This window comes from Pinus tabuliformis, chromosome X, assembly GCF_031772625.1.
Source record: "Pinus tabuliformis cultivar Carrire ecotype Pingquan chromosome X, CPIR1, whole genome shotgun sequence".
In the NCBI taxonomy this organism is placed as follows: domain Eukaryota; kingdom Viridiplantae; phylum Streptophyta; class Pinopsida; order Pinales; family Pinaceae; genus Pinus; species Pinus tabuliformis.
This window is the reverse complement of record NC_142308.1, coordinates 733,535,153-733,541,783: the sequence shown is the minus strand read 5'-3', so window position 1 is coordinate 733,541,783 and position 6,631 is coordinate 733,535,153. Positions and strand designations below refer to the sequence as shown.

The following is a 6,631-nucleotide window of genomic DNA, read 5'->3' as shown; positions in this document are numbered from 1 at the left end:
AAAACTATCCAGATTCAGTTCAGCACCGGATTGGAATATTTCAAAACCAGGACATAATCTACTTCCAGACAACTTTCTGTAAAAATGTGCAGACTCTGACACCTCGTACTTCTAAAAGCCAGCTAGACCGTTGACTGCACATTATATTTTTTTTTTTATCATATTAAGAAGATTTTGTATCTTGTTTTCGAAGCAAGAAAATCCAAACTTCACCGAACAAAGAAGGCGTGTGGACGAAAATAAATGTGTGATATATCTTTATAGAGTGTAGTCGGAGGTTTACGGTAACAAGTGCCACAATATTCAGATAAAATGGAAGCAGCGAAAAATACAGTGCTACTGATATGAATATACAAATTCACAAGTTTGCGAATAGTTTGTAACTGTTGGCATCAACATAAATTTGGCGAATCGCTGCAATGCAACCCAACACTACCAAAATTGAAAATATGACTGCTATGACGGTGTTCACCCAGAATATCAAACTCCTCTTTGATGGCTTGAACGTTATGTTGTACAAAACTACAGGAAAAACGAAGTCCAAAGGTAAACACCCAAATGCACCAACCACTCCAACAATGTCTCCAAAAAATGGTAGCATTGCTGCAATCAGAGTGGCCACGCTTACATATACTGACCGTAGAAACAGTCTTGGTAAGAGATTGCGTAGAGAAAACCTTCCGTTGCTCGCATCTCCCGATTTTCCTTCCAAAACTTCAAATGAAGGCTGTGAATATACCTGAAACATGGCTTCCCTAGTTAACTATCACACTGCCAAACATGGGCTCACTGAATTTTGATAAAAACATGTAAATTAATAGATAGAATGTTATACCAAAGCAACTGCGAATAATTGGAAGATAATGCAAACGTTGGCTGTGAAGAGCAGCCAATTAGGAACAAGAGAGGGCTCTCCAGCAGGAGCAAGGTTGTTGAATACGTTTCCAGCTGACCGGTTACCGAATGCCCAGTAGCCTGATACTGCCACTGAGAAAAACGTTGAGACCACCACCGTGTAGCATATGCACAAACCTTTGAACATTTTGCCAGAAACAGGAGGGGCTAGTGTTGCCTGCAAAACATTATATACCCATGGAATCAGTGCCAAGCATTTAGAGATATATACATTTATTCATAATTATTTGTTATAGTTATAATGAAGTGCTGAAATTTCCCATTAGTGGAATAAAAAATATTTTATATAATATAAATGCGGGATGAATTTTTTCACTGCACCCACACAGATGTTACACTGTCTTTCAAGCTAAACTCAACATACAAACTAAGAAGGCAGATGCAGGTTGCTTACCTGTGAACTAGACTAATGGATATGCATTCTCTTGATAGGAACAAGGGGGAAATTTAATTCGAAATATTATTGAAGTTAAAGGAAATAAGGCTTTGGGATGCCAGACCACTTAGTCCTCTAACTGGAGTGTTAAATTTAAAAAGTAACCAGTCTGCCTATCTTTAACTATAATTATATTAAAAGTTAGGTTGAACTCGTGTGGGACTACCGGTTGAGAAATTTATGTTCACATCTTTCTGCACTTGGTCATTTTTCCCACTCATGTTTAAAAAGGGGAAAAATCAATTGTAAAACATCCCAAAAAAATTTGACACTATCTAACCTAAAAAATAAAGACCACTTTGAATCGCTATGTAAAAACAAAAAAATTTGACACTATCTACGCTAAAAATAAAGACCACTTTGAATCGCTATGTAAAAACAGCATGAGACAACCATAATTTGAAACTGTATAGCAGTCTAACTACAGAAGTCCCTCCGCTGAAGCCTGTTCTCTGGCCGTCAAAGTGAAGCCAGGTTTTTTCGATTTATGCTGTTAACACTAGTCCATCACACATTTACCCTCTTTCGGAATGTTTTTATCTAACTCCCTATTATAATATTAACAAACCCCTTGATCACCGGTTCAAATAGTCCCATGATTACTCTATCTGTTTACTTTTTCAGGACGAAAAAACATCATTGTATTATATTGAGGGTATATAAAAGTTCCAGATTACAAAATTCCGCATAAGAAGCGGGAAGATCTTGTATTTGAGCACAAAAACTGAAGGATGAGGGAGTCCGCATAAGAAGCGGGAAGATCTTGTATTTGAGCACAAAAACTGAAGGATAAGCTCCCTCATGTAGGAAAAGAAGCCATCTGAGCGGTTCCAAACATCAGCAGAAGATACAAATACCAGTCATATGAGCATTACATGCGAATCAGAATTTCTGATATGAGACCAAGATTTTAGAGTTAGCTGGACTCTATCTGTTTACTTGCAATAGTTATATTTTACATTGTTTACTTGTCCTGAATCCGATAGATTAAATAGCATATAAGAAATGAGTCTAACAGCGTAAAGCAAGTAGTAGGTTGTGTGGTTTACGGTCGGTTCTCTTCTTACCTTACCAAGTTCGAATTTTATGCTGTGTTTGACTATATAATGTTATTACCTATTTTGATTCTTCTGAATAATAGATTATTTATATTGATTCCTTAAAATAATAAATATTATATATATATAGATATAGATATAGATATAGATAGTACCATATTATACAATAAACCACATGATAATTCAAAAAAAAAACTAACAAACCTGGATCTCTGGAATAATCGCAGTGGCACAAAAAAAAGAAATGAGTCTAACAGACCTGGATCTCTGGAATAATAGCATTGCCGTATGTGGCTGCAATAATTGCCACAGAATTGAAGGCTCCAAAGACCCTGCTGGAAGTGCTTCCAGTGAAAGAATAATCCTTTTCTTCGGTCTGTTTTGAATGTCCTGCGGATAAAAGAAAAGGGCAATTCATATAGGAATATATGAGATTTAACATATGGCTCTCACTTGCAATTTAATCTGCAAAGGAGTCAGTGACAACAAACCTGCATAAATAGATCCACCCATCGCACATAAGCTGTATAGCAAGCACAAGATCAAGGAAATCAAATTTATGTGGCGAAGGAATGGAAGGATGGCATCTGGGACAAGAATAACATGACAGTCCCAAATATGATGATGAATTCATACAGCTTCATCACTCCACTTGGCTGATAAATCAAGTAGATGAACTGCAAACATTAAGTCCATTAACATTACAGATTCATTAGCAGTAAGTCCATTAATATTACAGATTCAAAACGGTTAGCAGTCAGTCTGTTAATATTACAGATTAATTTTCCCCTTATTCAGAAAATTCTGTTTGATCTGGTTACTGATTTGAAATCCATAAAGTTTGTGGAAATCCACCAGAACTGCCACATAAGCACGGGATTCTATATCTTATCATGTTTCTTGTAGGGAAAAGGTAGCTGCAATTACTATCTTGAGGATGAGATGAAGGGGAAAACCTTCAAGCTCTGACCCCCAGCCAGAATGGAGAAAACGACAGCACCCAAGCAAACTGCGAATTGCATCGGCGCCACAGTGAAAAGAGCCCATTTGGGTCCTATGCGAAAGAAGAAACACATGGTCTATTTAATAAATGAAATTTCCATTCGAGGGTTCAAACAAATTAGAAAATGGCCATGATGATCAATAATTAATATACCTAAAATGTCTCTGGTCATGTCTCTGAAACGGAGGTGGCGATTGCCTTCCAATTCCAGGCGCTCCAACACCATGGATATGAGATTGTATGAATAAAATGTGACGACGGCACCAACTATGAGACACAAAACCCCTGCAAACCATCCTAACGCTGCAAATGCAAATGGCAGACTCAAAAGTGCCGGTGCTACTATGGATGTAGTCAAGTGGTAACCCGCGTGTAACCAGTTCCCTGCAGAACAAACATAAGTTGTTATATAATGTTTTCAGCCATAACGAAAATGAGTACCAAAAAAAACTAGAAGAAAGACCTTTGGATTCCAAGACAAATACAGCTCCTGCATCCAGATGATCCTTTGATTGGATATCATTTTTGCCGTTTCTCAATCCGCCCGACTCTGCATCGCTTCCCATTGTCATAGTATGATGTGAATCCACCCAGAATCAGTCAGTGATCACTTCCCACCCCCGACACAGTTTCGTGGCTGAGATTTTGCAAGCATGAATATATAGATTAAATTATTATCATAATCATGGTGCGTGAAAGCGGAGGTCTTTTATCTTTGCCTAAGTTAAGATGCGAACAAGTCAGATAAGCACGTGCGTCGTGTGCGATTCCATTTGAATAGTCATGGGTTGGTATGAGTCCTGTCAATTTATTTGTCTTACATAACTTGAAATCAGTGGTCAAATCACTAGTCTTAATTTTGGAAGGGTGTAACTAGTGTATATTAAATAAACATTTTATAAAAGAAAAAACTAAAATAAAAAATTATAAAAAAGATTGTACTTCCTGTAACCAACCCGCATATATTAAACAAACAATTCCTTAAAAAAAAGTCAAAATAAAATAATGTCATTCTAAATCTTTAAAATTTTAAATCAAGTCCAGCTCTATTCCCCCGTTTTTCATCTTTTATAACTTATATTATATTAAATCTTTGCGTACACCATTTCCCTTTACCCTTACTTGAACACCCTTTAGAAAGCCGGAGTTAATTTAACGAAAAACAATTCTCTCTACGAATTGCCAACTCAGCACGGGAACCGCTGTACCCTGTAACCACTGCACTCCAGTCACTCTTTAGTGAACAAATCTGGTTCCCTCAAGGAAAAAGGCTCTCATGGGAAATTGTGGTAAATTATCATGTTTGAAAAGTAAATTAAAAAAAAATTAAGGGATATTTCTTTTATTTTAACAATTTCAATAAGAATTTTTATTATTAGAATATATTATCAATTTTTTTTAACAATCTTATCACTTGATCACATAATATGGTTTATTAGGTTGACTAAATTTTTATAATAATATGGATAAAGGAGTTTGGGAGGAGAATCATTTTTTCATTTTTCTTATTTTATATCACTTTTCACTGTCATATTGCTTTTCTATAAATAAAAAAATTGTCATAAAAGAACATTGATTATGCCTAAAGCACTTTTCACTGTTATATTTTTTTTCTATCAAAAAGATTGTGCACTATGATTGAAAGAAGAACATTAATGATGAAGGAATAGATAAGCAATAGATAAATTCAGAATCGAGAAAAACAATATTTTCAACATTTATATAAAAGTAATTTTATTTTACAGTTGATATGAATTTTTTTAAGTCATATCTTCTCTTAAGGTAATTGGTGTAGGTACTATTGAAATTTATATCCAACAAATGCTTTTTGTAATTCTTTAATTTTAAGAATTTTTATGTGCACTAGCTCGCTCGGTTTCATTATAATTAAAATCCAGCGATATATTATGATTGGTTAGATCACATAAAGATTATTTAGACATTAAATTGTAATTAATTAGACTAAATATAATAAATTTTATCTCACATGAATTTTTATTATATTTATGTAATTAATTAGGATAAAATTTCATAACCTACCCACAGGAGTTATGGATTAATAAGTTTTATGATAAAGTTCAGAATTATGAATAATTGAATCTGTTTGAATTGAAAATTTAGCCCACAGGCAATTCTTATGTCATTAGATTCAATTTTGAGCATGATTTACATTGGTAAAACATGAAATTTTATCTAAGCCTCAATTTTAACATAAGCATGTGATTTTTAATTTTGATGCAGTTGTACAACCTACAAATTTCTCTGAAATTCGTTGTGACATTCCCGAACTTAAGGGAGATAACTATAAGGTTTGGAAGGAGAGGATTCTCCTTCATTTGGGGTGGATGGACATAGATTATGCTATTAGGAAAGATGAACCACAGGCACTCACTAATACCAGCACTGCAGCGGACATCACGCTTCATGAACGATGGGAGCGATCCAATCGTCTAAGCATGATGTTCATTAAGACTAAAATTTCATCTGGTATTTGTGGTTCCGTTGATCAGCATGAAAAGGTCCGAGACTTGTTGAAGGTCATTGATGATCAATTCGTCACTTCAGACAAGGCACTAGCAAGCACCCTAATCATGAAGTTCTAATCCCTAAGGCTCACTAGTGTGAAAGGTGTGCGCCAGCACATCATGCGGATGAGGGATATTGTGGCTCAATTGAAGAAACTCGAGGTTGATATATCGGAGTCCTTTCTAGTGCACTACATCCTGAACACCCTTCCGCACCAATATGGACCTTTCAAAATCTTGTACAACACACATAAGGATAAATGGTCAATTAATGAACTCATGACCATGTGTGTTCAAGAGGAAGAGAGACTGGTGATGGCACTGGGAGAGAGTGCAATGCTGGCAACGCATGGAAAGGGCAAATCTCAAGCCAATCGGAAAGGGAAAGGTAAAGTACCTCCCCAAGCCGATATCAAGAAGGATTCCAAGTGTTTCTTCTGTAAAAAGAAGGGACACATGAAGAAGGAATGCCCCAAATTTCAGAAATGGCTTGCGGACAAAGGTAATTTAATGTCGTTTGTTTGTTATGAATCTAATATGGTTAACGCCAATATTAACACATGGTGGATTGATTTTGGATCAACAATTCACATTTCGAATTCCTTGCAGGCTTTGCAAAACCTAAGGAAACCAGTGGGAAGTGAGCAAAGCATCTTATCAGGAAACAAGATGGGCTTGCATGTGGAAGCTATAG

At 35.8% G+C, this 6,631-nt stretch overlaps 1 pseudogene across 1 annotated transcript; it reads right to left on the bottom strand.

Moving 5' to 3' along the window:
* Nucleotides 1-230: 230 nt before the first annotated feature.
* Nucleotides 231-4,102, bottom strand: LOC149142017 (GABA transporter 1-like; annotated as a pseudogene). The gene is made up of 7 exons (XR_016264589.1): nt 3,876-4,102; nt 3,566-3,796; nt 3,366-3,463; nt 2,901-3,086; nt 2,669-2,799; nt 836-1,072; nt 231-739 (listed from the first exon to the last, which is right to left on the bottom strand). The product of XR_016264589.1 is annotated as a GABA transporter 1-like (transcript).
* Nucleotides 4,103-6,631: the final 2,529 nt, after the last annotated feature.